The 27,309-nt window shown below is 38.7% G+C and overlaps 1 long non-coding RNA gene across 1 annotated transcript in view; it reads right to left on the bottom strand.

The window, feature by feature from the left end:
- Nucleotides 1–27,059, bottom strand: part of LOC111560110 — a 273,609-nt gene extending 246,550 nt beyond the window's left edge. The window contains exons 1-2 of the long non-coding RNA XR_002741673.2: nt 26,255–27,059; nt 15,227–15,336 (exon numbers count right to left, since the gene is read on the bottom strand). This is a non-coding gene — a long non-coding RNA (uncharacterized LOC111560110). The remainder of the gene's footprint in view (nt 1–15,226; nt 15,337–26,254) is intronic.
- Between the last annotated feature and the right edge of the window lie 250 nt (nt 27,060–27,309).

Genomic DNA, 27,309 nt, shown 5'->3' with positions numbered 1-27,309 from the left:
CAGATAAGTCTTTTGGTCCAATTCAGACCTTCAAGTGATTTGATTGAAATCCACCCAGATTAGAGAGAGCAATCTCCTCTACTCAGTCTATTGAAATGTCAAACTCATCCAAAACTACTCTCACAGAAACATCCAGAATAGTATTTGATCAAATATATGGGTACCCCATGACCCAGTGAAGTTGACACATAAAATTAACCATCACACTTGCCTAAAGATATCTAATTTATAAGTGCTGAAGATGGGATCTAGACCCAGGTCTGTCCTCCTCAAAAACCAACAGTTATTGCTCTGTGCCAGAAACACAGGAGAATGGAATTACCTGGAATGTTATGATTTTATTACTTAAAAGAGCTGTGCTGAGACCACAGAAAAATTAGTCTATGAGTGATTTACACACACACACACACACACACACACACACACACACACACACATATTCACTCAACATGCATAACAATACACACACATGCACACACAATTTTAGGCCATTAGCTAGATAGGTAAACATTTAATTTTTGTACTTGAAGCAAATTAGGTATGCTGGAGCTGGAATGCCTCAGAAAAGGAGAAAAGGATCAATAGTACCAAAGGTGCTGTGGGACAGGGCGAAGCCAGCCACCTGGTTTCTTGCAGTAACATAGAACAGTTTTGTTCAATGGCCACAAGTTCCACCACCTCAAATGAATTATTTGTCAGTTTGATTATAGTCAAATAAAAAGCAAAACTTAGGAGTGCCTGGGTGGCTCAGTCAGTTAAGCAGTTAACTTTGGCTCAGGTCATGAGCTCATGATTCATGAGTTCAAGACCCACATCAGGCTCTCTGCTGTCAATGCAGAGCCTGCTTTGACCCTCTGTCTCCCTCTCTCTCTGCCTCTCTCAAATAAATAAATAAATAAATAAATAAATAAATAAATAAATAAATAAATAAACAAACATTTAAGAAATAAGAGCAAAAATCAGTTTGAAATCATCCTGCCATATACTTGCAATGGTATCTTTCTTGCAATGTCTCAAGAGAAAAGGGAGAATCACATTTTTTTTGGTTAAAATAAGGAATTCAACTCCCCCAAATACAGGTGATCAGTAATCCTATTCTGTCCAGACAGCTTAATGACTTTCTGGAAATCAAACATCAGGAATATATTAAGGAATTAGCTGCTAAAATTGTAAGTCAATTCTATTTTGTTCCCATGGTTTCATGTGACATTATATTCTCCAGGAGGGGAAACATAATGCTCAAAATGTGCCTGGTTCAGGATGTATCTATGTGTATAGAAATTATAACCCCTTGTTAAGTAAAAACTATATATACATGAATGCTATTCATAAAACCCACTAACTGATATAACCATATGCCCTTTCCTCTGTGCAGTTTTACTAACCAAGTGTGTACTATTTTTAAACTTGTCTGAGGCTTTATGAAAAAATCAGTGAGCTTCTAAATCCATCAAAATCCAATGATAACCCTCCAAGATTTCTTGGGCATCAGATGATTCTGGGGGACAAAAAAAAAAGAGAACATTCTTGATTACTGAAAGAATGAAATCCAACAAATTGGGAGCAATTTGATTCCTAGGAAGACTCTATACCTGAGGACTAATAATCAGTTGTGATATGCTACTTCTTAGAAAAGATACTCTGAGGTTATGCACATCATCTATCTAATCTGCAGAAATTTTCTGAGTCAAGCAGGCCTGAACCAGTGTACTATGGCTTTCTCTGCTTTCTTCAGAGAAGTGTCACGTGGTAAAATATTACTTACAATGGGAAGCCCTGAAGAAAATGTTAACGTTTTACTAACTCTATGGCTGGAGGTTGCTGATATGAATTTATATAAAGGCAAAATAAATTACAGTTGGGGGTCAAAATGTCATGGCTCACTCTTTCATAGAAAGGGAAACTGCAGCCTAAATGAGACAGCGCAGACTAAGAGTTGGACTTGAGCTCTAAACCGCAACCTGGGCCTGTCATGGTCGTAACACCACCCAAGTCATTGTCCTTACGTCCTTTATATGCAATGCCTCGTATGAGAATAATAGTTACTTTGTATTTCAAATGCATGTTATGATGATTCTGTGGAGAAATACCAAGGAAGGAAATGGATGAGAAAACACCTGCACTGACAACAGAAAAAGACTGGCCATGAGAAGGCAAATGAGAATAAAATGTAGCACTAAAGATCTTGAGGAAGAAAGGTAAGAGGAGCAAAATATGGAATAGAGTCAAAACAGAGCAGAAACCAGGATTCCCAAATTATACTAATTATAGATGTGGCGAGAAGGAGGGTTAGAAGCTACTGGGTAGAAAATTTAATGCTGAAAGAGGGAAACGAGGAACAATATAGTCATGAAAAAGGGGGAAAAAAACCTTCTTTGGTGCTATCTGGTATCCACTGCTTTCCCAAAAGACCCTGAAGGGGAAAAAGGTTGGTCCTGAGGCACATAATAATCAAAGCATTCCATAGCATATTTACATCCTCATATCTTTATGTGTTACAGCATGTTTACTTCTTTCTTTCATTTGGTAGAAGAGAGCAGACCAGAGAATCTTAAAAATTTTTTTTGTTATAATTATAAACAGGCAAAGATGCAAACAAGTTAGCAATTGCCCATGTACGGATTAGGTTATGAAACTTTGACTAACAAGACACTGGAAATATTTCCAAGACACATTTTTGCAATGATTCAAATGTCAGGGTTGTATGATGTAAGTTTGGGAAATAGCACACTGATTTATTTTCAAAGATTTATTTGAGGAAAGGAATCAGAAATACAAGCTGCAATTTGTAATAGCACTGTTTAAAAAGCCAAAAATAAAGATTGTTTACATATTGTATTAGAAATGAAAAATCTACTAGAGACAACAGCTTTTTGTGTTCAAAGAGTACTACAGTGTTAGAGTTCACCAAATAACTTCATAAGCTGATATAAAATCAGCATAAAACAATAGGAGCTCAAGAAGAACTGAAATTTTGCATGGCTAAAATAAGCCATCCACATGGATATGTTCTTGATCCTTTAGCCACATAAATCTGGTAAGAAAATAGATGAGTCAGTATGAGGAATAGCAACTAGCAAGATCAGATAAGTAAATAGCTGGTTGATGGATTCACTTCCAGGTTGACTTCTTTGCTCTATAGATTTATTTACTTGCGATGAAAGGAGATATAATGCGGACCTTCAGGGAAAAGGATCTTCTGGGATGTGTAATTCTATTTGTTTCAAGTAGTGCTTTATGATCACCACACTGGTCACAAATGCCCTCTGCCCTCCAAATCACCATAGTGAGAGACTGTGTGCTAACAGAGAGGAAGTACATGTTAATAGAAGTGAAGAGAAGGGAAAAACAGCATGTCCCATGGAAATACTCAACACTTCATTCATTCATGTCACTTAAAGGTCCCTTCCCTGTCACCTCATTCAACTTCATAAACTCAGTGCCTAACACTGCTTAGTAGATGAAATCCACCCAAAAAATATTCTTTGAAAAATTAATCGTTCAAATCCACTGCCATTACACTCCCAATAAAGACTTTGAAAAACTATCGTTATTGGTCCTCTTTACCAATACAATGAAGGTATACAGCATTTCTGAAGCTAATACACATTCCAGAAGATCCTCTTCCATGAAAGTTCAATTTTTGGTTCTTTTTTCCCTTTTAACAAGACCGTTTGTAAGGATCAACATATTTTCATCATGTTTAATTTTTAACATTCTTATAAATATCTTATTATTCTCTCTTAGTTTGGACTGTTTTAACAAAACACTCATAAATAACAAACATTCATTTCTCATTGTTCTGGAGGCTGGAAATCTCAGATCAAGACATTGGCAAATGCAGTGTCTAGCAAGAGCCAGCTTCTTGATTCATAGATGGCCTTTTTTCTGCTGTGCTACACATGGTGGAAGAGGGGAGAAAGCTCTCTGAGGCATCTTCTATAAGGGCACTAATCCCAATCATGATGGTTCCACCCTCATGACCTAATCACCACCCAAAAGCCCCAAGTCCTCACACCATCACACTGGGGATTAGGTTTCAACATATGAATTGAGGAGGATGCAAATATTCATGCATAGAATTCTGCCATTGACCCCCCCCAAAATTCATGTCCTTCTTGAATGCATAATACATTAATTCCATTGGAATAGCCCCCAAAGCCATAACTCATTCCAGCATCAAATCTAAAGTCTAAGTCCAAAGTCGCATCTAAACATCATCTATATCAGATACAGTAAGTCTCACTTACTGTGATTCATCCTGGGAGAAACTGATCTTTGGCAGTAAACCTGTGAAATCAAACAAGTTATCTGCTTCTGAAACCTGGTAGAACAGGTGTAGGACAGATACTCCCATTCCAAAAAGGGAGAATTAGGAAATAAGAAAGGAGTGATGTTATTGAGCAAGCCCCAATTCCAAACGGGAAAATTCCAATAGACCTTAGGCTCAAGGACGATGCTCTTTGAATCAATGCTCTGTCCTTTAGACCCACCAGAGAAGGGGTCCTGCCCCTGCAGGTTTGCAGGGCAGGTTGACCCCTGAGGTTCTGGGCAACCCTGTCCCCACAGGTTGGCTGGGAGTCCCCACCTTCGCTCTCTGCTTGGACCCTTCCCAAAGGCTGGTGTACCATGCCCACTTCTCATAAGGTGGTGTCCAGTGCCCAGTGGCTCTGATCTGACTTGCAACCTTTAAAATCTAGGTGTAGGCAGCAAGTACCCATAGCTTGTGTACTCTACAAGCCTTCAGAGACAGCAGCAGGGACACTGCCAAGGTTTGCCACTGCACTGCTGGAAGAGGCCACCAGGCCTGCCAGAGCTGTACCTGGGGTGCTGGAGTAGAGCCAGCAATGTTCAGTGGGCAGTGTGTGCTGAGGTGGCTCCTTCTTTGCATTCTTCCATGGTCCCGTATATGAGCTTCTATTTTGTATGCACATGGCTGGCTAATCTCTTTATCACACACTTGTTTGAACACACCCTTTAGTATAGCAGGGTTCCTCATTCTTTACAATTTGGATAAGCTGAGAATTCTCCACATCTTAAAGTTATGCTATCCTTTTGATTAAAAAATTCCATCTTCAAATCATTTCTCTCTCCTCTGATTTTACTGTCAAGAGGATCCAGGCCTCTGATTCAATACTTTGCCTAAAAATAGCTTCAGCTAAATATCCAATTTCAACATTCACAAGTTCTACCTTCTACAAGACACTAGCACAGGAGCACAATCCAGCCAAATTCATTGCCACTTTATAATGAGGATGGCTCTTCTTCCAGTTTCCAATAACATGTTTCTCATTTTTCTTCCTGAGATCTCATCAGAATGGCCCTTATCACCATATTTCTACCAACATTCTGTTCTAGATTACTCAGGTGTTCTCTAAGGAGACTGAGGCTTTCTTTATAGCTCTCCCCTTTCCTTTCTGAGCTCTCACCAGAAGCACCCTCAATGGTCTGTCCAAGGTAATTCAGGCTTTTTCTAGCAGGCACCTCAAAATTCTTCTAGCCACTACCCATTGCCCAGTCCCATAGCTTCATCCATATTTTCAGATATTTATTAAGCAATACGCCACTTTCTTGGTACCAATTTCCATTTTAGAATTTTGGGAGAACACAAATATCCAGTCCATAGCACACTCATATTTATGATAAAACATGCATAAATCTCTGGTTCTCTCTGGTTATCATCTGTCACCATTGTAAATCTAAAAGAGATGCTTACTTATCACTCTGTACACAGAAGACCTGTAATCAAATCTCATGTCCTTTGGCCAGTCTGGCCTGGATCATCCTAGGTCAAGAACCACCTAGACTGATCTGTAACTACATAGAAGCTTAGGGATAGAGTATTCAATCCTTGGGGTTCAGGGCTTTGTGGTAGATTTATTGCACTAATGGTCTAAATCATCACCTCTTTGCAACCTCTCCCATCAAGAGGAGAAGTCTATTTCCTCATTCCTTAAAACTGGGCAAGCTTTGTGACTCATTCTGGCCAATAAAATGTAATAGCAGTGAATAGTGTACTAGTCCTGAGACTTGACCTTAACAGGCCATGAGCCTTTACTTGCCCTCACTCTCACTCCTGCACCTTTGCCATGAGAACCTGCCCAGGCAAGCCTCCTGGAGGATAACAGATATGTGGCAGCCCCATGTGTCCAGCACTCCAGCTGATAGATGGACATGTGAATAAGCCCAGTCAAAACAGGGAGAACTGCCCAGCCGAGCCAAGAGTAGGTAATTGACCCCCAGGCCTGTCAGCTAAATAAATGCTTACTACTTTTATGGTGCATTATTGTGGCCTTAGAAATCTGAAACAGGGTTTCACTTGGGCCTTACTTCAATCACACCTGTACCAGTTTAACGACCTCATTGCTGATCATCCTATACCCCATCAAGCTTTTAGCTTTGTTTTCACATATAACTTACAATTCTGGTTGAAATATCTGCCAAGTATCTTGTGTTCTCCAGCTGGTCCTTCTGGTCCATTTGAGAATATGATGCTAAATATTGAAGCAGACACTTTGCCATGAGCAGCCTTATGTGCTCAGTGACTTGGCAGATCCCTAACAAACAATAAGCCTGGAATGTCGAAGAATTCTTAGAAACTTATCAACTTGACCAAACATGGGCAAAATCAAATTCATAACAACCAGGAACTAACAAAATAAAACCATGTGTAATTTTTTTAAATAGTTACATAAATCATTCCAGACCTTGACTAAGAACGGTATTTTTGAATTAATAATTGAAATCCTTGTGCTTTAACATCTTAGTGACTTTAACATTTTGTTTTCAGATAATGATGATATTTCAAAAATAAATATTTCAAACATCTTTTGTCAAGAAGTTTCAGAGCTCACCCATAATTCTCTGCCTATTTATTCTATCCAAGGAAAGCATATTTAAAACAAGATGCCTAGCCTTCCCAATGAAAAGCAAGTTAAATCTTTAAATAGAATTCAAGACTATATTCAGAGCATACAGTAGAGCCCTTAAGATACTATGCCCTAAAAGTGACATTTAGACCAGGGAACTGGAAAGAATTGACAGCATTCCCCAAACAAAGATGACTAAATGAAAGAAAAAAATATCGCAATAAAATGAAAGTTCTTCTTTCTGGCAACTTCCAAGACCTCCATTTCAGAAAGCAGGTAGCACATTAGCTTACTGCTGAAATCACTCAACTGATTCTCCCATTATATATTTGTTAAAATAAGAAAAGCTGTCCAATAAGGCAATTTGAGGAAACAGACTGATAATCAACTGGCTCTGGAAAATACTGAAGTAGTATTGTTGGGACCAGAAAGACCGTCTTTTATATTTCATTCTCTCACACTAGCATCCCTTCTCACATCTTTACCCACATGGAATCAGTAGAAGATTGAGCAGACATTAATGTGCTACATCTACCTGTGTTTGCCCCATGCTTTCTTTTCCATACCATCTGCTCATACTCTTTGGGGAAAGTTTTTAGAGAAAGCATTCACGCTGAGGTATAAGTGGCAGATATGTCTGAATTGATAACCTTTCTTAAATACCTTTGCATTTTTTTTTAATTTTTTTAAATGTTTATTTATTTTTGAGAGAGAGAGAGAGAGAGAGAGAGAGAGAGCAGGGGAGGGGCAGAGAGAGAGGGAGGCACAGAATCTGAGACAGGCTCAAGGCTCTGAGGGGCTTGAACTCACAAACCGCGAGATCATGACCTGAGCCGAAGTCAGACGCTTAACCGACTGAGCCACCCAGGTGTCCCTGCATTTTCATTTTTTAAATGGAACCTCTGATTTTGGCTTTTCAGATATCCATGAATCACTAGAGTACACAAAATTCACATACTTGGAAGTTTACTATTTCATTATATTTACTCCCCCCTCCCCCCTCCAAAAAAAAACAAAAAACGAAAAAACAAAAAACTGGCTTTGAATGATCTCAGTACAATGACAGGCCTTGTGAATTTAGTTTGGATGGACCTGCCACAGAAAGATGCATCTTGGAAAGTGATGTACATCTGTCAGAAAGTCATGAGAAATTACCATTCTTTATTATCTTGTCTTTTAGTTTTTCTTCCATGTCATTGATTTCTTCCAAATCTACTACACAGTCCTTCATTCTGATACATTAAGTTATTCTGGGTGTTCAAGGTCTTTGATCCTTGACCACAACAAACATCCCAAGTTCCCAGCCTCATTGTCAACTACTTCCTTGTATGATGTCACTGCTTCAACCAATGTATTTGTACCCTTGACCATAAGCATTACCCCCTTTTTTTTGTTACCCATGCCCCTAATGCATGATAGGGAGAGATCTTCCTCTCTATTGACCTGCCTTCTTTTCTTTCTACACAGTTCAGATCTCACCTCCTTCTTTGAATTGAAGGCAACTGAAATCTTAGTACTTTTACTGTCTGAATGTGCATTTTACATTTCTAGTTAACATTGATATGTTAAAAATGAAGTTCTCAAGCTAAGTATATTTTTTTTCAACGTTTATTTATTTTTGGGACAGAGAGAGACAGAGCATGAACGGGGGAGGGGCAGAGAGAGAGAGAGGGAGACACAGAATCAGAAACAGGCTCCAGGCTCTGAGCCATCAGCCCAGAGCCTGACGCGGGGCTCGAACTCACGGACCGCGAGATCGTGACCTGGCTGAAGTCGGACGCTTAACCGACTGCGCCACCCAGGCGCCCCAAGCTAAGTATATTTTTATTCAAGAAGTTTTAAAACAGCCCATAACTATCTGACTGCTTACCTATTCTAGCCCAGAAAACACATTCAAAATGAGGTAGAGTTCCTACTGAAAAGTGACATTATTCTGGACCAAGCCTATCTGATCTGTCCCTTCTCTGAATTCCTATAGTAATTATTATAATAAAATTAGTTTGACTTATATATTGACTGTCTTTGACATCTTCTCTATACTCTCTTAAGCAATTATTTAAATTTTATTTAGCTACAGTATTTAAATCCCATTTACTCAATTACCTCAAGAATTTTTGGACAGCAGAAACTATGATTATTTTAGTGTTAGCCCCATAGGGAGATATTCACCTAGTAGACAAATAAATATTAGCCAGTTTCACTGTTTTTTAAAGTAGCCAAAGAATTTTTCTATGTGTAACCAAAATAGTATTTATGTATTATATCATTTAAAAGAAACTTCAGGAGCATAAGAATTATAAGCCATCACAGCTCTATTCATTCTAAAGTTAAAATTTTTCCTAAATTTACTGTTCATGCCTTTTTCATTAAATTGTTTTTAACAAGTTCCTAGTGTAAATCTCCTTCAATTTAAATAAATTTTACTTCAACATTGCTAGCAAATGTTAATAACAAACAATTTTTCAACTACTATGCAATAATTATTTCTGAAATTTAATCTCTGTGAGCTCTTGCAGTTTATTAACTGAAAATTTAGCTACAGAAAAATGATTCAACATGTTTCCAACAGCCAAAAGTTAACAATTTTTCTCCAACTTAAAATGAGAAAAGTCCTCTTCTGCAAGGAAATCTACTAGCCCAAATCTCATTATCAGTAATAAGAGACATTCACTTTGAAGTTATGGATCACTTTTTAGAAACTGCAATTATTGACATAGAAAGTTAAGTAAAAATAACAGCATCAATAAATGGACTTCTTGTTCAACGATAATGTCAAATCAATCAAAATTAAAAGCAATCTGGGTGTAATGAAAGAAAAATAGCCAAATGATTTCAAACAACTATTATTTTTCTCTTGGATAATGTGAGTTATAATGTATTATCTCTAAATTTAGATCATTTTTTCTTCTGATTTGTGTCATACTACTATTAACAGTATTTTCCACACCATGATGTTTTTTAATTACTTAGAGAAAATAAAAACTATACCTAGTAGGGAAGAAATTAATATCATTATGGAATCCCTAGTAAGTCAAAGCTAAGCTCTGAATTCTGGCTTAACTTAATATTTTCCCAAATCCTTTTTTCATGATTATGTTTTAGAATACTCCTTAGAGCAGTGAATCAATTTGCCTCTCCAGAAGACAACAACATACGAGGGGCTCAAGGTTTGTTGTTTTTCTGACAGACTAGGCTCCCACCTGAAGTGGTAGTCAGATCAACTGCAGTGAAGAGAGTTTTGTGTCATTGAGTCCATGCTTGACCTCAAGCTCTGTTATTATAACCACTTCCTAATGAACCCATTAAATAAGCACTGGGTTGGGTGAGAAAAGATGTGATTGACATCAACAGAGTAATCTTCTCTAACTGATTATGGAGAGACTTCTCCACAGAAGGGCCCTTCTGGTGAGTTTTCACCCAGGGCACAAGTGTTCTCATACTTTGAACCCAGAGCGAGGCCCATCCATAATTCTCTTCCCCAAGCTCATCTGTCACCAGTCTTGCTTTTTCTTTCTAAATCCCTGACTGGTCAATGTAGTCATCAGGTACTCTATGTGAACTGGTGGTGAGTGGTTGTTCTCTCACCAAGAAACTTTTGGTCTCAATGCTGCCAGTCAGATGGGCTGTACAGTAAACTAGTCCTCTGCCATCTGGTGCCAGCAATTTATTTGTCCTCTTTAAAGCAGACTCAAATTTTCCTTCTCCCAGAGTCAGTTGTTCATAGAAACAGCCCCTTAAGGCCATTCTAGAGGGTCATAAGCAGAGCCTTTAGAGTAGGTACGCTAGGGATCGGCTACTCACTCATGCAACGTTCTTGTGCCTTCAGAATCTGATAAAGCTGGATTTTATACTTACCACTTCAATTTGTTGATGGAGAACTCTTCAGCACACCTGACTTAATGCTTGGAGAACAACATAGCAACCGTTCATTTTAGGAGCTCAGGCTGCTGGCACGTGCCTGCAATATCTACCTTAGACCAGTAACAAGCTAAGAATAGTTAGCTGAAGAAGACAGAGCTTTGTAATAAAACCTTAGTGGCTTCTACTGTAGTTCTCTTATTTGGACTTTATGTGCTTTATATAACCCATCAGTCTGCCAAAGATATCACAAGCCCCATCGGATCTGTTGCTTCCTAAGAGCCAAGGGGGAGAACTGCTTGTACTACAGCCTAGATCTGCTGGAATGCCTTCTCTTGCTCTGGCCCCACTATTTGTAACCAATTTTGTAAGCAGTTCGCTAGATAAACATGTCAGAGCCACATATCCACATGTGTTATATATTAATCCAAAACCCGAATAAGTCCACAAACCTTTGCATCTCTTCTTTATTAGTATAGGATAAAGAGGACCCCTAGAAGACTTTCACTTTGAAGGAGATATGTCAACAAACTCCACAACATTGGACCCCCAGAAATTTTAACTAGCAGATCTCTGAATTTTATGTGATATATCCTTCATTCTCTTTCAAGTGCATGTATTACTAAAACATTTATTTTACTACTACTACTACTACATGGCCCTAGCAGCATGATTAATATACTATACCAGCATTCTAGCCTAAAAGATGATAGGATAATAAAAATACACCTGATGATACCTTAAGGGATGATAAGGTAATAAAGATCCCTGAGGACTAAATTCTGGCATGGAGCTAGAGAATTGACAAAGATAAAGGTAAAGGCTTGAATTTATCTCTTCCAAATGAAAGCAAATTTCTTCTTGTGGGTTCTGCTTATTGGAGTTAGAGGCCAAAAAAAAAAAAATGCTATACTGATAGGAACAGAGAAAGCCAACTTCTAGTTATGTGGTGATTTGTTCCACTAAAGGGAACCATATGAAATAGCTGCTGAATGGAGTCATGAGATACTTGTAAATACTACAATTCATTATCATTCCTAAGATCTGCCTACCTGTCTTCTATAAAGACCAAACAGGTAAGTTTAATGGAGATACCTTAGAAATCATCATTGCTGTGGCCAAGTTCTTGGTGGTGACTCTCGTTTCTGCAAATCCCCCAGTGATGTGGCATTGCTTTTGACTTAACATCTTGTTAGGGGGTATGTTCTGCAGGACTCCACTATGCCGTTGCCACTATTGTGGTCTTAACACCATGTGTCAGGGAAAGATTGGGGAACCTGCTACTTTCTGAATATATCTCACCAAACTATACACACAGGAACTAAGGAAGTAATCATAGTATAGGCTTGGGGACTCATTGAAACCAACACGAAATGATCTTTGAACAAAATATTACTTATCCTCTGATATCCACCTGGCCAGAAATCATAATGACAGTTTGGTTCCCAGGGATTGGTCTTAGGTCCAATCTATGCCCAATGACTTTGCAAAGTCTTGGATATTTCACCTTCTTCAGTGCCTAGTAGCCACAAATCTTTTTGTGGAAGGCTAGAAGGAAGATTTAAATAAGTATTGTAATATTGATACAATATGTTGTTCCAAGGGTACTTATCTCTTATATTCAGTAAGTTCTGGCTCTGTGATGTCACTCAACAGCTCAATGTGATGTGATGTGATGTGGCTCAAGGCTGAAAGCCATGCTTCTACTCAGCAAACCTAGGGTTTTATATTGTTTTCAGAGATTTCAGTAGGATTTCAGTGCCCTAACCATCTGTTTTGGTCCCAGGACTACATGATCACTTAGCCAACACCCAAAGATCACTGTAGGCCTGACCAGCTAATAGAGTAACTATATTCACCTTGCCTCTAGCATATAAGCAATGTTGTTTGGCCTCTATTCTGTTGGAATCCCAACATCTGTGCTCAGGGAGCACAGGGAGCCCATTCTAATGGTAATGTCAAATACGCATACCCCCCAGTTATATATCACCAGAGAATATAATCCACAGTGCTTTTCAAAGATTCCTGTGCTCTTCTCACTAATGTATATCTAAAACTGAATGAAGGTAATGTCTTCTGGCCCTCTTGGGACAAGTGAACATAAATTGCTATAACATTCTTATCTCTCTATGATTTTGGATTCCTTCTCCTATGTTATGCAAACAAACTTCTGTTATCTCAACTTTATTTAGCATAGACAAGCCCTAAGTCCATTTCCTGAAAAATATTTTTTTCTGATATAAAATTCTTATCCTGAAAAACTATCAACTAGTATAAGGATGGAATACAAAATTCATTAGATATGTAAGTATCAACAGTTTACCTCCATGAACCCACATTTAGAAAATTACCAGAAAATAGCTCTACCAAAAGAAAATACAAACACATGTGGTGCAGAAAACAGAAGATCAACACCAGAAAGAGGCAAAGAAAATATTTAGGATAACGGCGGAGGTACAGATGAGAGGAGAATCGTTGTGTACCAGGCACAGAGGGCAGCTTGCCGGGATTTAAGCAGTTCAGCAAGCACCAGGAGAGATTTCTTCAAAAATGTGAACATGTCACTTAGACCATTGATAGATATTTGGGACTTAAATTAGGAATAAGTATAAATAAAACCAAATCAAAAAGGTTAAGACATTTAATAACTACTCCTGGGAAGAAAAAATAACTATGATATATCGTAAGTCTCATCACCTGTAATTAGTGTTTACATAGTCATAATAATATAAATCCTGAATACTGATCTCACTAAAATTGTAATGTAACTATAATAACAGTAAGGTAACAGGAAGAGGGAGAGAATTGAGAATAATGAAGGACTGTAAAGGCAAACTTCATTCCCTTCCATACCAATAGTTAATACTTATAGTTAATACCAATAGTCAATCACAAGGTTAATAGGCCACAAAATAAGAATTTTCAAGGGACTGGGCAGTAACAGAGTTGAAAGTGACCATGCGCAGGGATGCCTGGGTGGCTCAGTCAGTTTAGCATCAGGCTTAGGCTCAGGTCATGATCTCTCATGGTCCATGAGTTCGAGCCCCACGTCGGGCTCTGTGCTGACAGCTCAGAGCCTGGAGCCTGCTTCAGATTCTGTGTCTCCTTCTCTCTCTTCACCTCCCCCACTCACTTTCTCTCTCTCTCTCTCTCTCTCTCTCTCTCTCTCTCTAACATTAATAAACATAAAAAATTTTAAAAAGAAAGTGGCCATGTGCAGCAGGAGAATAAGCAAAAGTGGTAGAGGACCGTTGTATGCCACAAGCAAATCTTATACGGTATTTTGGATATTTCAATCATGGGCCTGAATAAACTTGATACAAGTAAATTCTCCTTTGCTTAAGGGGAAAATTATCATAAATAGGTATAATACAGGTATCTAAAATAATTTACTGAGTGCCAGACAAATTTCATCACATCTAATCTTTACAAATGCTGTATGAGATAGACATAACTTCTGTGTTACAAATGAGAAAACTGGGATTCAGAAAGATTAAGTAACCTGCCGCACGGTTCCCATTCAGTTAGTACCAAACCCAGGAATCACACAGGGAGCCATCAGGTGCCAAAGTCCTTGTTCGTTCTATTAAAGATGTACTACCCTCAGTAAAATATCTTTATGGAAGGGCTAAAGAAGTCTTGGGCTGGGCCTGTAATGAATGGACTCTAAATGCTTTGCAAGAAAAAGAAGTACATCCCTAGCTGGCGGAACAATGCAGCATGTGCTGAGGAAGGCTAAGAACAATCGGCCTAATTGTAATAAGGTCACGTTATAGAAAAAGAGGACTGATGTTTGTTAGCTTTAATGTGGAGAAGGCATTCATTCCAAAGGATTTTTCTCATTACTATCAGGGGGAATGAAGAACACTTTGGCCATTATGCTACTTCCTTTATTTATAACATTAGATTTTTCTGACAGAGGGACAAACAACGCATCCATCTGGAAAAGTCTCATGTCATAAGAACAGATGTTTAAATGACCCACAACAAGAAGAAAAGTAAATACAGAATAAAATCTCTTGCCAAAGCAAATTATTATAACAGGAGCATCAATCTCTCTTGCACAGCCAGGAGACTGCTTAACTAGGTTACAGGCATGGACAGAGGCCTCTTGTGCCAAAGTGAGCCTACTTCCATCCAGTAGATCCATCTTTAAAACAAAACCCCAAGTAAAAACAAACACTTCTATCTTCTTCTATGGAAATTCTAACCTAACAGTAACCTAAAATTGTTCAGAAAAGCAACTGATTGAATCTTGATCAAAACATTCTTGTCAGGTTTATCCTGAGGTTTATGAAATAATACAACTATTTGAGATCTTTCCAATAAACACTTATAGTCTAAGAACTCTTTAAAAGGCCATTTCCCAAGTCTCTTTGACCTTCTTTGGACTCTGTGACATCATCTTCATGAATAGGAACGTTATATAATTGTGGGCTTAGGCTGAATTGTTTCGGGTAATGTTCTCTATGGACATCCATTATGAAAACAGTACTTACATTTGTTCGTATAATTATCACATAAAGGATTCAGCTGTTAACATGGTGGTGTCAAAGCAGATTGCAGGGATGGGAAAGAGCTGCAGATGTCCCGCCAGTTCTTCTAAGTACTGTTATAATAAAAATTGAATGACTTGGATAGTTAGGTTAATAACATACTAAGAAAAAACATCTGACTTTTAAAAGTAGTTTGAAGTTATATTGCACTTTCCTGCAATACTGTGATAATCTAACAAAGACTCTGTCTTATATTCTCAGATCCTGACTTGGCATGCTGAATGAGAACATATTACTCAAAGGTTTTGCCTATGGCCACGTTTTAAAGAAGGTAATTATGATTTCAGGTATTTGAGCAGAAAAGAGGTTCAGCTGTTTACACACTGGGCATAATAGGTGAGCTGTTACCTAGGTTTGAAATCGAAATCTCAAATAGAAAAGAAAATTATATAGGCTAGCTTTAAAAAATCATAATTCTATCAAAGTACATGTGGAATCGTAACTTATCCTAAAACACCTACATTATAGATGCATATTTGTAAATTATCTGTTTCCTATAAAAATTTTTTAATGTTTATTTGTTATTGAGAGAAAGAGAGAGTGCGAGCAGGGGAGGGGCAGACAGAGAGGGAGACACAGAATCTGAAGCAGACTCCAGGCTCTGAGCTGTCAGCACAGCTTGAACCCATGAACCATGAGATCATGACCTGAGCTGAAGTCAGACGCTCAACCTACTGAGCCACCCAGGTGCCCCTGTTTCCTATAAAGGCCTCTTAGGTCTGAACTCCTGCTTTTCTGCAACCCTGTTTATCCCACAATTTCTCTAATGTGCTGTGGAGACTAGATTCTGAATGCCAGTGTCACTCAAAGCTTCAGCAGAAATGAAAACTAAATGTGCCCTAAGAGATCTTTTGCAGCCCTGTCATAGAACTGGGTCAAGAACTCACACCCTCCCTTTCACTATTTCAGGGATCAAAACAAATCACTTGAGAATGGTGGGCGGAATCCTGTATTCATGTCTCCAGGCTGACAAAATCACCTCTGACTCATATGGAGGTTCAGGGCTAAATTTTTAATTCTCCACACCCATACATGCATAACTCTCATTGGTTTCCCCGGAGATTGTATTAGTCAGGCTCTTTGAGATGGCAAGGAACAGAGACATGGCAAGTTTACTCTGACTGATATGAGTTTTTGGAAGAAAACACCCAGAAGTAGGTAAGCAAAGAAAACTCTCTCTGCAGCGGTCGGATGGACTTCTCTCTGGGTCTGTTCAAGGTTCTAAACATACCACCTGATTAATGTATGTCAAAGTCCTTTGAAAGAAATGATCCAATTGGGTCAGTTAGGCAGAACACATTGGAGAACATCCCTAGAAGACAGAGTTTTCAGTCCAGGCCACCTTCTAGATCACCAACTTTCCAGGTGCCCAGCCTGTGGCTAGCTGCCATTTGGCAGTCAATAAGGAACAAACTGGTGGCCATGTTGCTGAAAAGGGACTGTGGATACTGAGATACTCAGAGTGACTTGGAATCCAAAGCAGTTTAAAGTTGGTCTCTGTTTTCAGATTGTCTGAACTGAATCCTGAATTTACTATATCCAAGCCCACACAGCCCGTGGAAGTTATTTGATCTCCCTAAGCCTTGGTTTCCTTATCTATAAAATAAGTAGAATAGTATTATGTATCTCATAGCAGATACTACAATTAAATGACATAATCCATGTAAAGGATCTAGCAGAGAGATCAGATAGAATAATTGTTTAGAAAAAGCCATTAAATCGTGCATAACTATTAATCATTTGAATATCCATTTGCATACCACTAAAAATCTCAAGGGCCATGCACATGAAAGCCTCAAAACCCTGCCATGAATCTTTTCATAATGTGAAAATATTGTCCTGTTTGAGTGGTTCTATTTTTCAATTCTATATGGAATTTCTGTATATCGCATTCGTTGAAAATGGGGGCATATTACAGTAAGTCTAGATGGTTCATGAATTTATAAACAAGTGTATTTTTTGAAGTAGCATAAAACAAACCTAGCTAAGGTATATCGATACCTTGTTCTTGACATACAAAATCGTATCTACATGTACCATTGTAGTTTAAGGACTCTTTCCTTTGAGGAAACAGAAATAATATGAAGCCTTTTATAATAAGCCTCAGTGCCCATGAGAAAGGCTATTCAACTTCTGCCCTCACACAGTGTGACAGGTGTATGCAACAAAATGGACACACATGGCCTTCGTTTCAGTCTAATCTAAGCATTAATTCCTACCTATTAACTCTACTATGACTTTGGGGAAATTAGTCAATCTCTCAGAGTCTCAATTTCCTCAGACCAATTAAATCATAATCTTGGGCGTGAGGTCCAGGCACCATATTTTTAAACTCCTAGCGCTTCTGATGTGAAGACAAGTTGGGTTTGTTGTTGTTGTTGTTGTTGTTGTTGTTGTTTTATTTTGTTTTGTTTTGTGGAGTCCAACACGGGGCTTGAACTCACAACTCTGAGATCAAGACCTGAGCTGAGATCAAGAGTCAGATGCTTAACCAACTGAGTCACCCAGGTGCCCTTGTGAAGTTAAGTTTAAAAGCCCACATTCTAAAACTAGTGGTTCTCAAAATACAGCGTGCACCACAGCCCAGCTGCTAAGCCCCACCTCCAGAGTTTCTGACTCTGTAGATCTAAAATGGGGCATGGAATTTGTATTTCCAACAGGGTCCAGGTAATGGTGATACCGCTAGTGCAGGGACCATGCTTTGCAAACCACTTCCATGAATTTACCTGCTTGTTCCCATTGCATGGTATCTGTGAATCATTCCTATGAATGCCCAGCAACATCTCACTTCAAGTAAACTTCCCCCTCTCCTAGTTTTTCTTTTTCATTCCCATTCCCCACCAACCATGACAGTATTAATGTTCTTTGTCTATGACCATTAGATACTCTTTATAATTATTTTTAACCAAAGCTCCAAAACCAGAATGTTATACAGGATTTGTTTATATGTCCATTGTTTTTCCCAGTCTCTAAATTGCCCCGAGGGCAAAAACATGCTCTATTTGTTTGAGTATTGCCGGCTTTGAACAAAATGCCTGGCACATAATAGGAGCATAATAAATGTTTTGTTGAAGGCAAATAGCCCATGAGCCAAAAATACCTGTCTAACACCTAGTATTGGGCCTATTTATCTGAAAAAGATGAACTTGAATCAATGAGGATGTGAACCTCGTCAACACTTACCAGGACATTTCGGCTCTTTTAGCAAATGTAAACAGTGTTTACTTGGTAAGAAGAAGCGCGTGTTTTTATAGCCTATTCTTGCTAACATTTTTTCACACCTCTGCTCCTTAGTCTGACCAGTTTCCTCTCTATCAGCCTACACATGCTAAGCTCACTACCCACACACCCCCAGCACTTACCACACTGTGATAAAAACATACCCAATTTTCAAAACAGAGGTCTCTTACTTTTTAAACAATATTAAAATAGAAAAGATCAACCTGAAGCTTGGCCCCTTTCAGATCTGCAGTCCAAGTAAGTAAACAGGATGAAAACTACAACAGAAACGTTTGAGTTAGCCCCAGTGCTTCCCAACATCTCTAGAGTATGTCTACTTAATAAGGTAGAGACCAAGACTGTGTCTGTTATCCTTTAACCTCAGGGTCTGTTTATAATATGTTATTCATTAAACAGCTAATTCTTTACCAGGAGGCCAAATGCTAGCTATCTTTGCCATGATATGGTGTCCTAAGTCCTGCTGCTGCTTGTTCTGCCATTCCTTTAGGGACATGATTAAAAGTGAGCTCGAGGAACAAAAGCACTCATAAAAAAAAAAAAAAAAGAACAGAAGAAGCAGGAGATGAAGAAGAAGGAGAAGGAGAGGAGAAGAAGAAGAAGAAGAAGAAGAAGAAGAAGAAGAAGAAGAAGAAGAAGAAGAAGAAGCAGCAGCAGCGGAGGAGGAGGAGGAGGAAGAGGAAGAAAAAGAAGGAGGAGAAGGAGAAGGAGAAGGAGAAGGAGAAGGAGAAGGAGAAGGAGAAGGAAACTGTAACACTAAGTGTGCCAAGGTGTAGTGAAAGATCTGGAAACAACCTTTACTAAAACAGAGTCTTGGTCATTGGGTCCCAAAGGCCTATGGGGGAAGATTGCTTTGATTTTTTCTTGTAGTTTTTTGTTTTGTTTTGTTTTGTTTTGTTTTGTTTTGTTTTGGTGGGGGGAGGGATTGTTATCATCATCATTATCTTCAAAATCATCACTAATAATATTGGGGTAGGCAGGGTGGATGAAAGGCCAGAACTGGCTGGAGGAAAATGCTGGGATCTTTTACTCCAGAATACAAGAAAATCAGAAAAATGTCAGAAATGAGAAAGTGCCTGAAATGAAATGCTAGGAAAACCAACCAACACAAAAGCCTGTTAGCACAGTGCCCTAGTCTTAAGGACAAGAATTAAAGAAGACTCCCCTTCTTTTTAAATGTAAGGAGAGAACATGAGTTTGCCTACTTAATGCGACTGTTTTGAAACTCTGCCTATTAAAGTTTCCTAGAAGAGTTATACGTTCATTAATCTCTTAGTATTTTACCATCTTCTTGATGAATCATATCTCTGAATCCCCAGGCATGTTCACCTAATCCCAACAATTCCCCCATCTGTAGCTTCAGTCACTTGACCAATATTTTCTGTATGAGTACTGTGTTTAAAACTCTACACTGATTAAAGAAACACACTCTCATACACACACACACACACAATGGATTCAATCTCTGTCCTCACATAGCTTTTAGGCTCCAGAAAACCTGATTTTAAAAAACATTTTAAAAACATGGAACACCTAGATGGCTCGGTTGGTTAAACATCAGACTCTTGATCTTGGCTCATGGAGTTCATGAGTTTAAGCCCTGCATAAGGCTCCATGCTGACAGCACAGAGCCTGCTTGAGATTCTCTCTCTCCCTCTCTCTCTGCCCCTTCCCCACTCAATGCGTGCGTGCTCTTTCTCTCCCTAAAAATAAATAAATATTTATAAAAAACATTTCAAAAATAAATAAAATAAAAATGTTTAAAAACATTTTTAAAGATTAGAGCATCTATATCATAAAGACTTTCAGAATCAAGGTAAAAACAGACAACAGAGACTAAGCAAGTCTCTAAATTATGGCCTCTGGATACTGAGAGAATAGCAGAGATGCAGAAAGACAGTTCCTGTGTCGTAAGTAAATACTGCTTCACAAGGAAGCATTCCTGATTCGTCATCCTCACCCCCATATAATCTCCTTTGAAAGGAAGTTACTAACATTAGTGAAGCCAGTAGGAACAAAAACTTAAACCTTACTACTTCAGAGTCATAAAGAAACTTATGGGGAGTATATTGACCTATGTTTCTTTGTTTTTATAATATGAAATCAGGATATAAAATTGGAGAATTATTGCTAAGAAATTTTTAAGAATATGGCATTTATACTTCATTGTATTGTAGAAAACAGGAATAATTTCCCCCGTCCCATAAAACAATTACTATCCCCTTTTTAAGCGTAAGTTTGATCAACACAAAGTACAGTATCATCACTGATTGTGAATCTGTATCACAAAAACGTGTTGCTATAGAAGCAGTTGTCTGCTCATCAGAAATTATCTGCCATGTGGCTCTTGGTAGAGATGTGTTCTTCTCTTAAACCATTTAATTCACTTCCATTCGCCTCCGAAAATGGGTTCTGCAAATTTTGGTTTTATTTTCAGGGAATACATGCCTAACCTTGAATATCACACTATATACCTTGAGTCCAGAAAAAAAGTTTAATGTAACCAAAGCTTAGTATATTGTAACCTAGCACACCACACATTGGAATAGATCTTACTATACATAGCAAGTAGTCAAGGGTGGTATTATTGAAACGGAGCAAAATTTTCCCCTTGTTATTTTGGGATATTTCAAAAACGTGCCTCTGAGCTCTAGCATGGGGCTTGATTAATGCATGATTTCCTCTTTAAAATTAGAAACAGGATTGGAGAATGAAGCTTAATAATTTTCATTTGCTCCTCTTTTCCAAGCATTCTAATTAAGGCCTGGTTTCCAGACCTGATTAAGCAGCTCCTACATCTGACTGCAGTTTTTAGTTATCCCTGCAAGGCAGGAACTCAAGCCTATTTTGAGTGAATGGGAACAATCTGGGAAGGAACAGTGAGGTGGAATATGCCGCAAAGGCGGGCAGGGGAGGGGGCGGGGTGGCTGTTTGGTTTTGGTTTTGCTCTTGGAATTAGAGTTTCCATGTCCATTGCAGAGTGCAACAATGCAATTCAACAAAGAATGTCAAAAACGTCATTTTAAGTAAAGCACCATTACTTTATGACTCTCAGAGATTCTGTCAAGAATATCCTAGGTTCCTTTGAATTCCTTGAGTGCAATGATACAAGAGCAATATGTACCTTGTTTTATATTTTATTTTAAGAAAATGCAAACGTTGTATGTGCTATCACTATTCAATGTCCTTAATCTCTTGGATTCACTGTAATCCTAAAATGAATTTGATGTATATTTTTTGATGGCTTTAGTGGAGGAAAAAGATGAAAAAAAAAAATAGTAATTGTCAAGGCACCTGGCTGGCTCCGTTGGTATAGCATGTGACTCTTAATCTCAGGGCTGTAAACTCAAGCCACAGGTTGGGTGTAGAGATTATTTAGAAGATGAAACCTTTGGGGCACCTGGGTGGCTCAGTCGGTTAAGTGTCCAACTCTTGATTTCAGCTCCGGTCATGATCTCATCGTTTGTGAAATCAAACCTTGCATCGGGCTCTGCGCTGACAGCACAGAGCCTGCTTGGGATTCTCTCTCTCTCTCTCTCTCTCTCTCTCTCTCTCTCTCTCTCTCTCTCAAAAAATAAATAAATAAATAAATAAATAAATAAATAAATAATAAATAAACATTTTTAAAATAAAATCTTTAAAATAAAACCAGTAATTGTCTAACACAAATCCTCTCAGAACGATTTTTCTATTTGAAGATAACGGCCCTGAATTATTTCACAACATTAAATTTTGAAATATTGAAAAGTTGCACTATAATATAGCCAGTGGCCGTTAAATGTTTCTAGCTAATATTTAGAAAATGGATATCTAAATTGTCCTTTGTACCAAAGGAGCAGAAGTCAAAACTTCCCATATGCAAACCATATAACCATGTATAAATAAAGTAGTCAATTTCTTAAGAGCTATATAGATGCCCTCCCTACCCTCATTTTTAAATGAATTTTTAGTTACCATGGCAATACCAGGCCATGAGTAGGGTCTGAACCTGAGAAACAGAGAGCTAGATTTTGTTCATATATTCTCTCTCTCTGGCTCACCACTGCACTCCTATCCTCTGCATTCTACATCTCCACCTCCTAACTCAAAGAATACTTCCTTGTTTCCTCTTCCCGTGAGGAACTCGGGAAGTGGACTCACCCCAGCCAGTCACTTAAATTACTAGTCAGAGGGTTTGACAGAGTCCCTTCCTTGCCATCCCCATTGCCGAAAGGCCATATCAGACCAATATCGTCTGCTTCAGGTTTGGGTTCTATCACCCTACTTGTTCTCAGTTCTTCCACTCTCTCTTTCCATGCCCACCTGCCAGTTGGGGTCATATTGCTCTTCCTTAAACACCACTTTATTTACTTTATTGTTCAGTTTAAAAAATCTTAGACATATCCAGATCAATCTTCAGGGATCTTTAAATCCTACATACCTGGCTGCCTCTGACCCTCCCTTCCAGAAAAGCACTTACCACTAATGTTTGCTTATCCAAATCCTAGGAACACTTTGACTCACTGGTGGATCTTACCAATTCCAATACAAGAGGTTCTGAAGTGGAGCCTGAGATTTTCCTGTGATATCATTGCTGGTGGTACAGACTACATTTTGAAAAACAAAGATTTAGACGACTGTTCTCTTTTGTCAGGGAAGCACTGTTCTCTGGCAAGGGCTTATTTGAAGGATCAGAAAAGAGAACTATCTACAATAAAATATCTCATATTTCACTGAATCAAGTTAAAGACTGGGCCAACTTTAAGTTCTCTTCAAAAGTTATTTAGTAGTGCGTGATTGATTGATAACTGTGTACATATATGCCATAAAATTATCTATGTTCTATGGAAGGGAGAAAGGAGAGAAGGAAAGAGAGAAGGAAAGAAAGCCCAATGTACCAACTGAAACTGCTGGAACCATTGTCCAGTGTGTTTACAAACTACATAAAACTCCAATACTACCAAAAATAACATGACCGAACTTTGTCTGAATACTGTACCTCTGTCCTGGACATCATGCATTTATTTGCTTTTGCTCAGTCACTGCCCTCACACCAGCAGTGATCCATGAGCTGGATGCTCTTCATTTGTTCCACTACCTGGAGTCCAACACCCTTTAGTAAATGGTACTTCTTGCTTCTTTAAATCTCTGCATCATGGGGAAAACTAAAATAATGCACTTCAAAAAATCCTATAGGACTAGTGTTATAGAGTTATATACTTTTATTTAAAGCACTCTTTTGTTTTAAGAAGTCCACGGTTTCTATTTTGTTTCTTATGTGGGCTACTGACAGAGATCAATAATCCAATAGAACAATCTTTGATTTAAGCAAAGGAACAGCTCTTAATTACACTGGCTAGAAAAGCGGTGGAGAGTAAAACTAAGCAAATCTGCACGTTGTTTCAAATACAAGATTATTGGGGTGCCTGGGTAGCTCAGTCAGTTAAGCATCCTCTTTGGCTCAGGTCATGATCTCACGGTTCATGAGTTTGAGCCCCACTTTGGGCTCCGTGATGACAGCTCAGAGCCTGGAGCCTGCTTCGGATTCTGTGTCTCCCTCTCTGTCTCTCGTCCCCTCCCCCACTCATGCTCGCTCTCTCTCAAAACTAAATAAACATTTATTTTTTTTATTTTTTTAACGTTTATTTATTTTTGAGACAGAAAGAGACAGAGCATGAACGGGGGAGGGTCAGAGAGAGAGGGAGACACAGAATCCGAAGCAGGCTCCAGGCTCTGAACTATCAGCACAGAGCCTGATGAGGGGCTGGAACTCATGGGCCGTGAGATCATGACCTGAGCCAAAGTCGGACGCTTAACCGACTGAGCCACCCAGGCGCCCCAAAAATAAATAAACATTTAAAACACTTTTTAAAAAACATACAAAAGTATTAAATATATAGCTTCAGTGTTTTTATTAAGTTCATATTCATGACAAAAGTTTGAATCCTCTGGATTCTGGGGCACCAAAGAAAGATTTTATCTTATGAAAGATGGATTTGGCATTTCAGTAGACCTACAAATACAGTTCGATTTTTATATAATGGAAAATTATATAAACTTGATAAACATTTTCAAATAATGGGTACTAATTTTTTCCAAATGTACTATTGCAACCTTGAATAGACCAAAAAGTTGGAAGCACCATCTGTTAGTCTTGTAATAGATCCTCCTCAACCCCCAGCTAACTTGAATTCCATGTTACTTAATCTGTGAGTGAACATTCATTCAAGCAAGAGAATCAAACACCTTACCTGGGATTGACATATAACTTGGGGAGGGAAGTCCTCTTTCTACCAGGTTTGCTAATCTGTGAGAATATGAATCTGGGCTTTACGGCAGTCCAATAGTTCCTGCCACTTAGAAAGAGCATATGAATTCAAACAAATGTGTGTGTTTGTATGAGACAGAGAATGGGGAAGCGAGAAAGGGAAGGGAAAATAACAGAATAGGTTGAGAGGTAAGAGGAGAGGAGAAGAGAAATTTGCCAGTACTGAGCTTTAGTCCCAACCAGTAAGGTCCTAATCCCTGAAACTTGTCTTTTGATCATGTAAACTACCCCCATCATCCTTTCCAAACTTAAAATACAATGAACTCCCTTATTTTGGTTAATCTAATTTGAATCAAAGATATATGATTGATACACCACATCATATACGACATGTTCAGTTCATTATTTGGGTGTGGGTTGCTTGTTTATTCTGCTGCATTCCATTTGGGACGGCAGAACTGTGTGTGGGGGAGGGCCCTCCTCTCTAGTTATTCTCTAAAGGGTAATAAGTACCCAGTTTTATGGGTATATTATCTTCCAGTTGAGAAAAATAAAACTGGAATATCTTCAAAACATATAAAAAAGAAATGATTTTTTTTCAGTTTCTTTCTTTTATATTGGAACCCAAGGCCAAGAGAATAAAAGCTATCGTCCTTTTCCTCTTCCAGGCTCTCTAAGTGCAAATGAGGTTTTGCCTGTATGGGACCCACAGCAGTTTACAAGTCAGTACACTTGTTGCCAAGAAACACTCAAGGGTAAAATCCTACCCAAAGTTACATAGAGCCCAACAAATTTATCCTGAGGACAATCTGGGAAATATACTTGTCAATATTTCTGACTCTTCCTCATGAAAGTCATAAACTCAGAGTATACAAGGATTCCCCAAATTGCTACTCCTGAAATGCCTGCAAAATTGAAGACTACTTCCTTTTTTGAAGAAGGTGGTCTCACATAGAGTCTGGGAACAAAATCAGACTCCCCGAATAAATAGAAGAGAAGCAGTGGAGAGAAGTGGGGTCCTAAGCCCAAGAAATGGACCCCAACATTCAGCTACATCTAAGTATTGAAGCCCTTGTTGGAAAAGAAAGCCTCCTCTAATGAGAAAAGTTTGTTGTTGTATTTTTAAAGCATAGTAGTTGATCCTAAAGCATGGCTCCAAAGTATGAATCAGTCTATCTCTAGCTCATCTTTCCCTGAGAAGCACGGCTTGATACGTTTAAAACATTATCTTCCCGTGCCATGGCTCTTCCTAGTGACACCACAGACTTGAGCCATTCTCAATAGATGGAGTCATGTCTGCCCTTCTGAATCCTCATTCTCCTTGAGAGAGAGCAGATCGTCACTGAATCAGTCAAGGAGAGAAAAGAGTTGAGGCAGTGGGATTTTTCCAGCACAGACATCATGGTGTTTCTCCTCAGCAGAGTCCACAGTCAGTACAGCCCCAGTGAATGCACCTCATTCTCCCCCCAAGCCGGTTCTCTCCTCACCTCTCTCCACCAGTCTCCATCGTGCCACACGGCCACCTTCTCAGGCTGGCCACACTCCTGCCTTCTGGAGTTGTCCTCCCTTACTATGGTGAGAGGAGCTTTCTGAAACCCTTTGGGATTTCTTCCCTCAAAGGAAGGCACTAAAAGACAGTCCTAATGCTTCACAGAAGACTCTGTCCTCCGTCACGCTGCAAATTTATGCTTCAGTTTCAATTGAGAGAAAACAGCGCAGTATGATCCTTCTGTGTGTGGACCCTTTACCTCTGCCAATTAGTAGCTGTGTGTCCTTAATATCTCTATGCCTCAGTTTTCTCGAATGTAAATTGGAGAAGCAATAATACCTCCAGCAAGGTGTTATGGTGACAATTAAATTAATCCGTATATGTTGAGTTTAAACCCTGCCTGTCACATAGGAAGTGGCGTCTCAGTGTGCCTTCTCACTATCACTTCCTGCACTTTCCCGGTCACTGCTCTTTCTACTTTGCATTCGTCAGTCACTCCTTCTATACACAAAAGCGGAAGTCAAAATCCTTTGCTTATCACTTCAGTAGGAATTTACTATTTAGCAGTTTAATGCCATTTGGGAATTTGTGTTTGTTACAAAAACAAAATAAAATAAATATTGACTTAGTTCAGAGCTTCATCTTATCACAGATTTCAGTCCAGAATTTAGAAGCAAACTTATAGTAGTTATTTTTAAGTTGATATGATTAGCATGATGTCAAAGCTAGCTTAATTTGTCTGAGTAAAATGAAGGAAGGAAAGAAATAAGCAAGGAGGAAGGGAGGGTTAAAGAGAAGAGCAAGGGAAAGAAGAAAGGGGGAGGGGAGGGCTGGAGGGGGAGGGGTGGAACAGAGAGGGAGGGAGGGAGAAAAACCACTCTTGGGAAAATCATGAAACTACATCAAAATTCACTGTAAAACAATCCCATTTCATATGCTATTAAACTCCATAGGAAATGACATTTGCTACAGTAAGAAAAACAGATGGTGGAAGGAGAGAGGAAAATAAAATTCTTTGAAAACTGAGAATTGAAATGCCACTGCTAACACTTT

Source organism: Felis catus, chromosome A1 (genome assembly GCF_018350175.1).
Source record: "Felis catus isolate Fca126 chromosome A1, F.catus_Fca126_mat1.0, whole genome shotgun sequence".
In the NCBI taxonomy this organism is placed as follows: domain Eukaryota; kingdom Metazoa; phylum Chordata; class Mammalia; order Carnivora; family Felidae; genus Felis; species Felis catus.
Note: the sequence above shows the minus strand (reverse complement) of the source record. Positions and strands in the feature narration are given on the sequence as shown.